At 42.6% G+C, this 14,815-nt stretch overlaps 1 long non-coding RNA gene across 1 annotated transcript; it reads left to right on the top strand.

Moving 5' to 3' along the window:
* The first annotated feature begins 3,347 nt into the window (after positions 1-3,347).
* Positions 3,348-14,559, top strand: LOC307179564. Its single transcript, XR_013825427.1, has 3 exons — positions 3,348-3,620; positions 7,153-7,279; positions 8,590-14,559. It is a non-coding gene; the product is annotated as an uncharacterized lncRNA (long non-coding RNA).
* The last annotated feature ends 256 nt before the right edge of the window (positions 14,560-14,815 follow it).

Raw genomic sequence — 14,815 nt, forward strand, 5'->3', positions numbered from 1 at the left:
ACGGGATTCTCTAGTTGCGGCGAGTGGAGGCTACTCTTCATCGTGGTGTGCAGGCTTCTTATTGTGGCGGCTTCTCTTGTTGTGGAGCACAGGCTCTAGGTGTGCAGGCTCAGTAGTTGTGGCTCGCAAGCTCTAGAGTGCAGGCTCAGTAGTTGTGGTGCACGGGCTTAGTTGCTCTGCAGCATGTGGGATCTTCGCGGATCAGGGCTCGAACCTGTGTCCCCTGCATTGGCAGGAGGATTCTTAACCACAGCGCCACCAGGGAAGTCCCATCACTGAGAAAATTTTTACCCAATCCATACAGATATGATTTTTCATGTGTAGGTTTGATTAAATTATTTCCAATTTGAAAATATTTTTTCCATCTCAAGTTTTAATCTATTTTAATATTTCATTACATTATATATTTTCTGTCCAAATTGATAATCAAGTTTAATATATATATGCCCCCTTAAATTATTCAATATGTACATATCAGTAAGGTGTGTTTCCAGGCTCACTACTATGTACTGTTAACCCCACTACGATTTTCTCTGCCAGAATAAGCTGTTGGATATATTTATAATTTCTTCTAATAAATACTTTTGTCATCCCTTTAAGTAAGCTTTAACTAATAAGCTCTGAAACACTAGCATTTTGTTTGAAATACATAAAGTAAATTACCTCTTTTAGTATTTTTATTCATAATAGCCTTTATAGAAACTTGCTTTATATCTATTTTTATTTAGAGATTGTTTTTATAATTTCTGGTTTAATTTCTATGGTTTTTAATTTTCTTCAGTTCTTTCACATTTCTTTGTTTTAATGTTTTTCAAATTTTTGTATTTCAGTAACATTTGCTTTAAATTTTTAATTAGGAGAAATCTTCTTACAAGATTAATATTGATTTTTAATTTTTATTGCATATATGCATACCCATAATCTCTTGTTAATTATAATATTTCAAATGATTTTAAAAGAATTCTTAGCTATATATAGGTCAAATTTCAGTATAAATATGTACTTTTTCATTTTCTCTATATATAATTCATAAATATGTTCCTAAACTAACAGCATTGAAAATGCCAGACACATCACCTCACTTATAAATCTTTCCAGTATGTCTATAAAGTACACATTCTCTTTCATTGTGACAATTACATCATTTTCATACTAACAGAAATACCAATAACTGAAATTGAATTTTCCTACTTTTTCTAAAATTATATTTTCATAATCATTATGTTTAAATCACAAACAATATACTCCCATTTTATGTTTAATTATGCATCTTAGTTCTCTTTTATTTCAAAGATTTGTCTTACATTCTTCTGTTATATTTGTCGTATATATGGTGGCATAACTAGGTCATTTGGCATAATTTCCCACATTTTCTAATTGCATTTCTCTGATGGCCTAACATGTTCTACATTGCTTCTAATAAATGTATAACTAGAGCCAGAGGCATTGATCAAATTCACTCTGGTCACTGTACTCCACAGGCAGGGCTGAGACTTATGACTGCATCACCAACAGATGCTCTGAAGTCTGAGTGTCTCTGCTTTTCAAAGTTAACGATTGATGCAAGAAAAATTTGTATTCTGAGACAAGTCAAGGATAATTTAAACATAAAAAATTTTCTGTGCCCTTTGTCCTCCTCTTTCCCCTCTACTGTGCATTGTATATCTGCATTATGCATCCACCAAACCTCCCCATTGGCAGAAATACCTGCTCAACCATAAAGAGCAACATTCTCCTAGCACCAACAAGAAAATTCCTTAAAAGCTAACATGCCATCAAAAAATCTAGAAACAATAAATGCTGGAGAGGGTGTGGAGAAAAGGGAACCCTCTTGCACTGCTGGTGGGAATGTGAATTGGTTCAGCCACTATGGAGAACAGTATGGAGGTTCCTTAAAAAAACTACAAATAGAACTACCATATGACCCAGCAATCCCACTACTGGGCATATACCCTGAGAAAACCGAAATTCAAAAAGAGTCATGTACCAAAATGTTCATTGCAGCTCTATTTACAATAGCCCGGAGATGGAAACAACCTAAGTGCCCATCATCGGATGAATGGATAAAGAAGATGTGGCACATATATACAATGGAATATTACTCAGCCATAAAAAGAAACGAAATTGAGCTATTTGTAATGAGGTGGATAGACCTAGAGTCTGTCATACACAGTGAAGTAAGTCAGAAAGAAAAAGACAAATACCGTATGCTAACACATATATATGGAATTTAAGAAAAAAAATGTCATGAAGAACCTAGGGGTAAGGCAGGAATAAAGATGCAGACCTCCTAGAGAACGGACTTGAGGTTATGGGGAGGGGGAAGGGTGAGCTGTGACGGGGCGAGAGAGAGTCATGGACATATACACACTAACAAACGTAGTAAGGTAGATAGCTAGTGGGAAGCAGCCGCATGGCACAGGGATATTGGCTCGGTGCTTTGTGACAGCCTGGAGGGGTGGGATAGGGAGGGTGGGAGGGAGGGAGACGCAAGAGGGAAGAGATATGGGAACATATGTATATGTATAACTGATTCACTTTGTTATAAAGCAGAAACTAACACACCATTGAAAAAAAAAAAAAGCTAACATGCCTTCTTGATCTTGTGTGGTGTCACGATGACCCACAACGTTGTACTTACAGATCTGGATTGTGCAAACTGTCTACGGCATTTAAAGTACAGCCCTCTGTCTATATAATTATAAACCTATATAACTGCTTTGACCTTTAACGACCAGAACAGTTCTTGGAGCTTTCTGAGAGGGTGTTCCCGGATTATAATCCTACTTGGCTTGAATAAAATTTTCCATTTCTTTCTTAGGTAGACCGATTAAATTTTCTTGGACACTTCACACAGTGGGTCCAAATGTTATTAGGGTTTTTTCATCCAATGTCATTTTTCCCCCACTGGACTTTTATCTGTTGTGTTAGCTGTCCCTTGCAGTTATTTGGCTGAAGTAATTGGTTGGTGATCATTGATTAAATTCATTACTTTATGCGCTGTAGACCAGTCCCTATTCTACCTAATTCTTATCAGGAATTCTGCATATATAAAGAAGAAACTCCTAATTTTCTATTTGTTTACCCTAAAATGCAGTCTGTACAGCAAAGTAAGGAAAATGCTTGATGCCTTCGCTTTCATTAGCCATTTTCAAAGTGTCCCTTAGACGTTTCGCAAGCAATTTCCAAGCGCATCCTCGCGGTGGATCTTGGCCTTTCTCCTGGAAATGGGAACTACATGACCCAGAATGCCTTGCGTCGAAGGCAGAGTCCCTGAGCCAATAAAGGCTCAGGAAAAAGGAGTTTCTGTTTGGGCACAAAGCGTCGGGCGGGACTTCCTGTCTCCTCCTCCAGGTGGCCATTTTAATTGGCCTTGGTCTGTTTCAGGTCCGCAACGCTGGGTAGGGACGGAGGTGACGGGAAAGAAGAGGTGCGAGAGGAGGGGCTGACCCTGTGGCACAGAGGCGGGCCTGAGGTTCGGCGATGTCTCTCGGGGTACCCAGCGCCAGGCCCGGGAGAGGGACCGCAGTGTCCGCGTCCTGCCTCCTCTCCCGCCGCTACCGGCCCCGCCCCGCCCACAGAGTCCGATGGCTGCGGCGGCGCTGAGGGACCCGCCTGAGGTAAACGCTCGTCCTCCGACCCCTCACCGTCCTCACCCCACCAGACACTAAGCGGGGCGCCTGCTCACGTGCCCGCAGCCCAGGCCGCGGTGTCCTGGACGGTGAGGTGGTCGTGGTTGGGGCCCTGTTTCAGACAGACAGTGTGATGGCTCGTGGGAGAGGTTTCAGGTGGAGGGACCGCAGGTGCAAAGGCTTGGAGGTCGGATTGAGGCGGAAGGATTCGGGAAACCTGTGACCCATGTTCTGTCCGCAGGGAACAAACAACGTGAAGCAAAGCCTGGAATAGCAGGATGAGGGTTCTTAATGTTAGAACTCTAGAAGCCATGGGGAGTTTTAAGAAAAGAAATACAGGATCTACGTCAGAGTTTAAAAATTTCCCAAAAGCTGTTCAAAGGAAAAACGAAAGAGGCGATGACGACATTTAGGTACTGGGAGGTTGAGTATTTGTTCAGGTTCTCACGCAGCTGGTAAGGACACTGATCATTGAGATTAGACCATCAGCCTGAGGTCACCTGGCTCCAGGGTCAGGGAAGTGTACAGGGAGGAGATCAGCACATGGAACCTCACCATGGATCCCTTCCTCCGAGCCCTGCCTCTTTGCACAGGTTCCCATGGCTGCAGAAGTGCTTGTGGAATTCACACAGGAAGGTGGAGCGTGTCCCAGTCCCTCAGGGCCACAAACCCCACTCCTGTGTTCTCTGAATTGTGGTTTCCTGGGACTCTTAATGCTATCCCTCCAATTCTTGAGTCTGGGAACGCTGAAGAAACTCCAAACCCATAGCCCTGAATCCATGTGAGCCTTTATATAGAGGTATTCTCATGATTGGCAATCAGTGTAAACAGGCGTGGAGGGTTCTTCCAGGAACTTGTTCCAAGATTTCCAGATGTTTAGAGGTAAAACTGATCAGGGATTGTTCAGGAAACCACAGGTCTCCTTTCTTTTAGGTGAGAACAAAGAGCAGGGACAGGAGTCAGTATAGAAATGGTTCCCTGAAAAGATGTATGTCTATTCTAGAGGCGAAGGGAGATTTGGATCAGAGGAGAGAGATGTTCTTACCAGTGTCTATAAACAGGCTCCATTTGGCTGTAAAGTGGAGAAGAGACTGAAGCTGAGAGAGGAGGGGAAAATCAGGGTAGAGGCTCCTATCATAGTCCAGGTGAGGGTTAATGGACCATAATGGTGGCTTAGGAAATGTGGTTGTATTCTGGATGCGTGTTTTAAAAAGGGACAACTAGATTTTTTTCTAATGTGAACAGTGAGGGAGTAAAACAGGAGTCAGAGATTACCCCAGGGTTTCCAGCCTTAGCAACTGTAGGGATGAAAACTCCATCATATGGGATGAGAAAGACTATAGTAAGTGATAGTCACTGGGGGTAACAAGAGCTTTGTTTTAGCCATGTTTAAAGTCTGAGGTGTATCAGAGATCACTGAGTGGAGGCGTGAAAGGAGCAGCTGAACACATAGGTGTGGAAATGTGCGGAGGGGTTTAAGATGGAGACATCCAAAATGTGGTCGGTACTCTGTAGACCATGATGAGTAAGCTGTGGTGACATTAAGGAGGGGCAGTCTTCAGGTTACGGTGTAAAGCTATTAGGTGCCCAGGAAAGGGAGGGTGGGGCTGTGGACTCAATATCTGGCTTCAGTACTTGGGTCATGGTATTGGGCTTCACAAACAAAAGTGAGGAAGGTAAGTGGCCATAAAGGGAGGTTGTGTTGGGGACGACATAGTGTGGCAGATGAGTAGACATTCTAAGTGGCCAATGGAAATGAGAGGGATACAGAGGCCTAGAAGTAATTGAGGCAAGATGACAGTCAGGCTGGAGCTGGTGCTTACTTCCCTATGGATGCTCCAGGATTTTTTGATGACTTTGGTATGCTCTGACATGTTTCATTCAGCCTGGAGGATAAGAACAGGGGAAAATGTCATCATATGTGAGCATCAGTAGGCCTGGGGTGGGCCACCAATGGGCTAGGCTTTGAATGAGGGTTAAGTGGATGGAGGAAAGTTGTGCTTGTTAAGGGAACAGCAAGTATAGCATAGAAGTGGAATAGGGCCATGGGTGTCTGAAATGAACAGTCGATTCTGTGTGGCTAAGTCAGAGGTAAGGAATGGAGCCTGTCAGGGCGGCCATTATAGAAGATTTTGTCACTGCCACTGCTAGTGGGAGCCATGGAAGTCTAGAGGATTACTGGATCCTTTATGAATTTGCCAGGCATATTCTGGATGCTGTCAGCTAAGTTGTGGCGTAAGGCCTAAAATTAACTCCCAGTATTATATGCTTCCTTGACATGTGTTGAAACTGGCAGGACCTCAAATGGCCTGAGCAGCAGGTCCCCACTTTGCTCTGCTCCAGTGGATAAGGTCTCCTAACCAAACAACGCTTTTTATAAAGGGGACTAGGTATAATTCCTGCTTATCCCTTTGTAGTGAGTTTCAGTTCCCTGTCAGCCCTTTGGAGTTATTCAGAAAAGGAAATTGCATCCTCCCATGGAACCAGGGGCACCTTACCCTCTTGATACTACAAAGCTTATGTCTCACAGTTCTTGGTTGTTCACTGTTTTCCAGAGTGTAACTCCATGTAGCCCTGTATGGAATGTGGTGTCTTCCTATTCCAGGCTGTGGATATATATGATTAATAAGATGCTGCTGATAACATCTTTCCAGTGTCAGGTGCCCTAACCCTAGGCAGAAATCCCACCCTCACCAGTGGAGTGAAAAGGAGGTGATCAGGGCTTCCTTGGTTGTGCAGTAGTTAAGAATCGACCTGTCAATGCAGGGGACATGGGTTCGAGCCCTGGTCTGGGAAGATCCCACATGCCACGGAGCAACTAAGCCCACGAGCCACAACCACTGAGCCCTTGTGCCACAACTAGTGAAGCCCGTGTGCCTAGAGCCCTTGCTCAATAAGAGAAGCCACTGCAATGAGAAGCCTGTGCAGCACAACAAAGAGTAGCCCCCGCTCGCCTCAACCAGAGAAAAGCCTGCGCGCAGCAACAAAGATCCAACACAGTCAAAAATAAAAAAATAAATAAAAATTTAAGAAAAACTTTATTTTAAAAAAGGAGGTGATAAAAATATTTCAACGTGTGGGGAGGCCAGGGGGATGCTTATAGAGTGGGATGGTGAGGTGGTGGTGGCCATGGGCATGTCTAAATATGAGGGATGTGCAGTCTCGAGAGTGATGTGTACATGGAGAGGGAGTATGTTTCATGGTCCCAGGTCCCTGGTATTGGGACTTACATGACCTTGATCACACCAGGGTTATTGCCTGGTAGGAGTGTTGGATGCCTCTATGTCAGGCCCACAGTTTAAATATCTGTTTGTGCACCTGTCTCTTGTTGCTGACGGCTGGACCCAGTAGTCATTGGGCCCATAGGGAGACAGTAGCACCAATGGCGCCAGGGCCTAGTTTCTCCTCTGACTGGGGAGATTGGGAGGAGGATAGACATAGAATAGATAAATAGGGGAAATGATTGTAGGTCCTCTTGAGAGAGGATTGTTTGTGATTTCATCTGTCCCAATCACGACAGGGCAGTGTGACTTTTGAAGATGTGGCCGTAAACTTTTCCTTGGAGGAATGGGGTCTCCTTGACGAGGCTCAGAGATGCCTGTACCATGATGTGATGCTGGAGAACTTGGCACTTACAACCTCCCCGGGTAAGGCCCTCAAACCCACCCCTGTGCCCTGAACTAGTCTCTGCCCTTTCTTTTTATCCATTGGCAAGTCTCCCCTTCTCACATCAGTACCTGGGCACTGCTTTCTTCCCCAGTTCCCGGAGTAGGTGTTGTGGTTAGTAGGGCTGAGGTGTGAGCACTGCTGTCTCTTCTCTTTGACAGATCCAGCACCTGCTACCCCCTGCCTTGCAGGGATGGATCCAGAGTCAGGAGTCTTATAGGCATGAAGCCCACCTTGTTTACCCTCTCCATAGCCAGGTGAATTTTCCAGATCCAAGGCACCTGTGTACCCCAGTTCCTACTTCCTTCACCTAGCTAACATTTCCTCATTCTTGCTTGTGCCAGAAATTGCTGTTACTGACCCGGTCACTGTTATTATAAGGACAATGGGCTATTCTTACAAGATATTCCTCTGAAGTTCTTTTTGTAAGATTTAATTTTATTTCTTGTGCTCTATCTTTTTGGCCATTGCTGGCTGCTTGTCTGTCCTGTCTTTACTTTAGTACTTGAATCATCCAGGTTCTGCGTAGCTGCTCATCAAGGGGGTGAAGTAGAGAGGTTCACAGAATAGAAAGGACTCCAACTACAGCAAGGACTCATACATAGTCTGGCCCTGATAAGTAGCACCTGGGGCAGGGCGTGATGTCAGGGCCGTATACAAATCATGCCAGAAAGCTATTCTCTGACTAGCCTTTTGGTGCCAATCACAGTGGCGGCCACACCTCATTTCTGCCTGTACTTCCCCATTCTTCAGTTAGCCACCTTCTCAACTCTACTACTTGTCACTTTTTATTTCCAACGTAGGGCTAATTCTCACCTCCCTGGACTCCATCTCTCAATGCTTTTTCACACTGGTCCGTCTGCAGTGCTGTCCAACATTGGCCTGTACCATTCATGTCATGAGGTGTGCACATTCTTAATCCTTGAACACCAGCTGCTCTGTTGCAGTTGGATTTTCCTGAGCCTGGATACAACCTACTACATAGTACTCATGTGTCACCACCAAACAAGATCCTGCTGAAAGTTGTTTGCAGAATGAGCTGTAGACCCTGCCTCTTCTCTTTGTGTCACTCCACATGGTTGTGTTCCTCACCTTGTGAGGCCTCCCCCATTCTGTAATCTTTAAAGGCCCAGTGCTGCTAAGCAGCCTCATCCTCAACTTGAGCCCAACCACCTTGTCTTGCAAACAGTCCCATGGACTCATCCTTGGATTTGTGAGACACAGATCTGTATTGGGGATTTCTCCTTGCACAGAGTCAACGTGTACATCTCCAGCATTTCTCTGCTTTCAGGTTGTTGGCATGGAGAAGAGGATGAGGAGGCACTTTCTGAGCAGAGTATCTCTGATCAAGGAAGCTCACAGATCAGAATTGTTAAGGCAGGTCTGTCTCCCCAGAAGGCCAATCTCTATGAGATGTGTGGCCCGATCTTGAGTGACATTTTTCACTTGGCTGAGTACCAGGTAGCACGCTGTGGGCAGAAACTACACGTGTGGGACGTGTGAGAAACCATTCTATTTCAGAACAAACCTCCATCACCAAAAGCAGCACACTGGAGAGAAACAATTGAGAAGTGATGTGAGGAGAACATTGTTTGTGAACAACTGAAAATTCTATGTATCAAGGAAGCCCTTTACCTTTGGGGATGTTGGGAAGGACTTCCTGGGCAACTCAGGATTTCTTCACCAACAGGCCACATGCACCTGGGAGAAGTCAAATAGTGGAACTGAGTGTGCGACTCCCTTTCCAAGGGGAAAAAATCATTATAAATGGGGATACTGCCCAGAAACTTTCAGTGGCAAACACACTTGTTCAGCACCAGAGAGTCCTCACTAGAGGAAGATGTTACACATGCAGCTAATGTGGGAAATCATTTAGCAAAAGCTCCCATCTCATTAGACATGAGAGAGTTCACACTGGAGAAAGGCCTTATGAGTGCAGTGAATGTGGGAAATCCTTTAGCCAAAGCTCTAACCTCATCACACATCAGAGAGTTCACAGTGAGAAAAGGCCTTACAATTTGGGGAATATGCTGAATTCTTTACCTACAGCTCCAGTCTCTTAAAACACTAGACTGTTTACACTGGATCAAGGCCTTGTTAATGCAATGAATACGATAAGGCCATTAGCCCAAGGTTTTGACTCTGGAACCACAGATTTCAGAAGGGAAAAAACATCTTACATGTGCAGGGATGTACAGTTTCCTTTTTCAGTATGTCAACACTTGAGATCCCTCATCGTGGTACCATCTGAATTGAACCTCATACATCCAAACATCTGCAAACATCCCAGGTATGTGGGAGCTGCACTGTACTTTTTAACCTGCCCAGGTCCCTTGCCAGATTTCTGTCATTGACAGTTTCTGTGGCCAAAGCCATTTCACCTCTCCCACCTGGCAGGTACTCACAGTGTACAGCATTCACCCACCCCAGGGTGTTCAGGGAAAGAAACATTGGTCTTTACCATTCACAGGAGGGATTGTGAGAAGCCTGAGCACTCACTCCTTTCTCATTTCTTTGATGAGTTAAGTCACTGACCTGACCCATTTTTGGCCCAAAGGACTCTGCTTGTGACTTGTAAAAATGGACGACCTTATTCAGGGATATTGTTGGCCTCACATAACTCCTATGATGGGATTTTCTAGCCCACATAACTCCTATGATAGGATTTTCTAGCCATCAAGTCACCAATCCAGGAGTAGCTTCCCTCCCATTGCTCTGGTTTGTGCAATTATAAAGGTCTCACTGTTTAAGCCACATTTAATCTTGAGGTTCCATTCACTGTAGGGGATGATTTGAAAACACGGGTTCTGCTAACATAAAGGACTGATCAGCTTTTGTTGGGAATCCCACGCTTTGTGTGCCTTAAGGGCACAATATGATAGCAGTTATACCTCTCTCCATTTTGGCCTTGTTTGCATTATTGCCCAAGGCTTCCAAGGAAAGACTACAGAGCTTTCTGGTTCTAATTTGTGGCCTGAGTGCCATATTTTCTTGGTTCAGAGGTCAGCCTGGGGAAGGAGCAATTGTGACAATCTTCCTTGCTTCTGAGAGTAACATGAAATTGTTGTCTTGTTCACAGGGGATATTGCCTTGAGCTCAGCATTAGTGAGGAAAATATTCTCCCAGGTCCTGCAGTAGAGCCATGTGCCCTTATGTGCAGAATTCTGCAGTGTAGCATCACTGGTTGTAAGATTATAGGGGGAATGATAATTGTTACAGAAAACATTGGATTAATAGTGGGAGGAGGACACTATTACAAGCTGGTTGGAATGTGCCTCATTTAAAGGGGCATCCACAATGACAGTGTTCCAGTCACTGTGGCTGTGAAGGATGAGCATGTACAGAAATTCTCAGATCTCCTGAATTGAGAAGGGCATTACAAGAGAACATAAACTGAAGGTTTTGTGGATTTCTGTAGCCTCTGTGGGCTATCCTCCTCAAGGCCATTTCTGTGCCAGACAGAAAAATGAGAATAGAGAGAAGGGATATCTTTTCATCAAGTAATGGACTTTGTGACCCAGACAGTATTCCTGTTGAATCAGGTGGGAACAGTCTTCATTACTTCCTTATATTTTTGACCACTGAGGCAAGGTGACCCTCCCAGGGTGTGAGGCAGAAAGTGGTGAAGTCAATAGAGGGGATTTTACAAAAAGAGTAAGAAATCCAGATTTTTATTTTGGATAATATTTTTAAGCTTTAATAAGGTATGAATACATACAATAAAATGCACATGGTTAAAATATACAATTTGATAAGTTTTGACATTTATATAAATCCATGGAACCACCATCACATCCATAATAAACCTATCTACCTTCTTATTTACCTTGTTTCTTTTATTGATGTTACTCTGACCTCTAGTCAATCATTGATTTATTTTTCTTTACAATAGATAAGTTTGCATTGTCTAGAATTTTATATGATTAAAGTCATAAAGTGTTTATTCTTTTCCCGTCAGGTACCCTCATGTGACATGTTTATTTTGAGAGTCATCAGTGAGTAGTTCATTCTTTTTATATTGACGAGAAGTATGATGTTCTGAGGATATACTACTATTTGTTTATTCATCTGTTTATCCGTATTTGAGTTGTTTCCAGTTTTTGACTGTTGGAAGTAAAATTGCTGCAGACTTTTGAATATAATTCTATACATGGTTATGTTTCACTTTTCCTCTATTAATACTTTAGGGTGCAGTGCCTGAGTTTCAGTCTTAGTGAATGGATGACTTTTTAAAGAACTCTACAGTGTGATCTGAAATGGTTGTTTCCTTTTGCATTCCTACCAGAAGAGTTTGGGACTTCCATTTATTCCATATCATTGCCAATATGTTTAGTCTTTTTAAACTTTTTTTTTTCTTTTTAATTTGGCTGCATCAGGTCTTAGTTTGTGGCACATGGGATCTTCATTAAGGCATGCGGGATCTTTTTTTGCGGTGTGTGGGCTCTTCGTTGCAGCATACGGGCTTCTCTCTAGTTGTGGTGCACAGGTTCCAGAGAGCATGGGCTCAGCAGTGGTGGCGCACTGGCGCTCTAGTTGTGTCATGTGGGCACTCTAGTTGTGGCATGTGGGCTTAGTTGCCCCACAGCACATGGGACCTTAATTCCCTAACCAGGGGTCGAACCCGTGTCCCCTGCATTGGAAGGCAGATTGTTAACCACCGGACCGCCAGGTTAGTCCCAAGTCTTTTAATAAGACTTTTTGACCCTTTTAATAAGTGTATAGCAGTATCTCACTGTGGTTTTAGTTGCATTTCTCAGATGTTTTATGACGTGGAGCATTTTTTTCATTTTTTAAGTCCTCTTTTGGTAAAATGTCTTTTCATAGCTTTTGTCCATTTAAAAATAATTAATTTTGACTATTTCTCTCTTCATTACTAAATAAGATAATGAAACAATGAAGACTTGAAACTTCATTCTTTAGTGATGTGACTCCTAGCCATAAGAAATAATTATTTTTGAATTCTGAAATACTATTTCCTAACTTTTTTTCTGCTGTACACAGTGCAGTGGCCACATACAGCATATGCTTTTTAAAGTTTAATCAGCATTACTAACATATTCTCCATAATCAAGCCAAGATTTGTATTGTTTGCAGTTTCCCCAGTGTGAATATTCCCACTTTCGTCAATTTAAAACTTCCAATGTGATATCACTGAACATGGAGTTTGAAAGTTGACAGTAGCACACCAATATATTCTATTTCCACTGTAGTGATACAGTAGCCACAAGCTTCAAGAACATAGAAGAAAAATGTAGTGAAATGACTAAGAAGTTAGAAGGTTTTGTTTGTTTGTTTGTTTGCAGTACGCAGGCCTCTCACCGCTGTGGCCTCTCCCGTTGCGGAGCACAGGCTCCGAACGCGCAGGCTCAGCGGCCATGGCTCACGGGCCCAGCCGCTCCGCAGCATGCGGGATCTTCCCGGACCGGGGCATGAACCCGTGTCCCCTGCATCGGCAGGCGGGCTCTCAACCACTGTGCCACCAGGGAAGCCCTAGAAGTTTTTATATATTTTTAAACAATTCAATTGCGGTAAAATTACATAAAGTAAACTGCACATATTTTAAATGTACATTTTAATGGTTTGACACGTGCTTACAACTGAAACCAAAATTTTCCTTCTACCTATTTTAACTCAGCCTTCTCCACATATAAAATTACTGATACAATGACATATCATTTGTTATTTCTAATATACATAAAAATGGAAAAGATTGTATTAGGAAACTGGATGAACCCCTTTCCAATCTGCCACCATTATTTATCATTTCTTGGCCATTGTTTCATTCATCTTCATATATGCTAGAGGATTATTCTACTTTTAATCCCAGACATAACATATAATGCATAACCTCTTCAGGATGCATTTTTAGAAATTGAGTGCTCCTTCATAACTCTAATAACTATCACATAAAATGAAAACACTTAAGAATTTGGAAGTATGCTCAGTTTTCTCAACTGTCTCAAAAATGTATTTAAGGCAGATTAATTACGGTCAGGATCCAAAATGTATTCTTAGGGTTTTTGGTAACTGTGTCGCACTAAGTCTCTTAACCTTTAAGTCTCACTTGCCATTTTTATTCTTATTTGTTGATCAGAATTAGGCAGATTATAGATGTGGTTTATTGAATCTCTGATACTGTTTAACTGATCACCCTTTCCCCATAATCCTGTGCAGTAGATATTAATGAGGTAGGTGATTGAAGTTTGGTCCCAGCAAAGTGTGTGATGGTGACTATTGGGTAAATAAAAATAAACTCTCTGGACTCAGAAATCTTCTCCTCAAAGGTGGTAGTGACAGAAAACACTTTTATTATCGAGTAAGCATTAAACCAGAGTTTGATATGTATCACAGGTCATATGCTAAGAAATTGCAAAGGCTGAAAAAAAAACTCCACCTTATGTAGCTAAGCAGGTACAACTCATTACATACATATTTTGATGATAATAACTAGTCACCTAGCTCTAGTTCCCGTGCCATGCTCAGTCACTGGCTGAGAATAGCTTGCTGAGAATGGCCTTTGGAATGCTGTGGTGGCTTCCAAGGCAGCACAGCTGGGGGTTGTTGGCCAGCTGCACTCCTCAGAGAAGGATACATCGTAAAGGAAAAACTGAGCAGCCTACTTTCATGGCTGCCCAGAACTGAAACTATATGTATAATATTAGATTAATTTTAAATATGGTTTCGTCAGAGCAAAGAGGCAACAGAATAATCCTTTGGCAGGTCTCTCGCAGATTCTTAAACTTCCATCTGATTCCTTATCTTAAAACCATCAAAGTAGGTCTACTCTAAAAGTAAGAAATAGGCCCAGAAAACAAACAAAAAAATAGCCAAGAGAATTTGACTGTACCACTTGTCACACATGGTTCTTCTTCTAAATTTATCTGGCAATTGGGGTGACTATTGTGAAAGGAAAATAAAAATGGAGCCGATATTGCTCAGGGCTGTCTAAAATGGAGCCGGGAATCTATTAAGGAAGTGTGACTTATGCACCTCTCAGCCAGGATGGAATCTGATCTTTTGACTTCTTATTGTCCTAATGAGGCCATCCAGAACATCTGCCAGAAAGTCAAGATTCTTATCAAACCCTCATCGTAAAATAACTCATGACAGCCTGTCTACTTATCAGACCAAAACCCTAAAATAACTCCTGATTTCTTAAGGACAAATAGTTCCTAAATTGCATCAGACTCAATCACAATTCTCAAGAGGCAGCTTTAACAAACTCAGAGCTTTTTGTCTTTGTAAGCCCCTTACTCTCTTCTCCTGGAACATCTTTTGGGGTTACCTGAATCTGTGTCTCCTGAATTGTAGACTCCAAATAAACTTTTCCTTTTTTATAACGTTTTTGTTTGGTTTGGGTTTTTTTCGCTATGTTGGGTTTTTTTTACACTAGGTAAAAAGCAAACCAATGACTGCTAATCCCTAAGAATATTCCTGCTCTCTCTTGGGGAACTAAACTTGACCACCATTCCCTGAATGGGCTAGATGAAGTCTGGCCTGTCTTGTAAATCCTGCAT

The sequence above is a fragment of the Stenella coeruleoalba genome (genome assembly GCF_951394435.1).
Source record: "Stenella coeruleoalba genome assembly, chromosome: 20".
Taxonomy (NCBI): domain Eukaryota; kingdom Metazoa; phylum Chordata; class Mammalia; order Artiodactyla; family Delphinidae; genus Stenella; species Stenella coeruleoalba.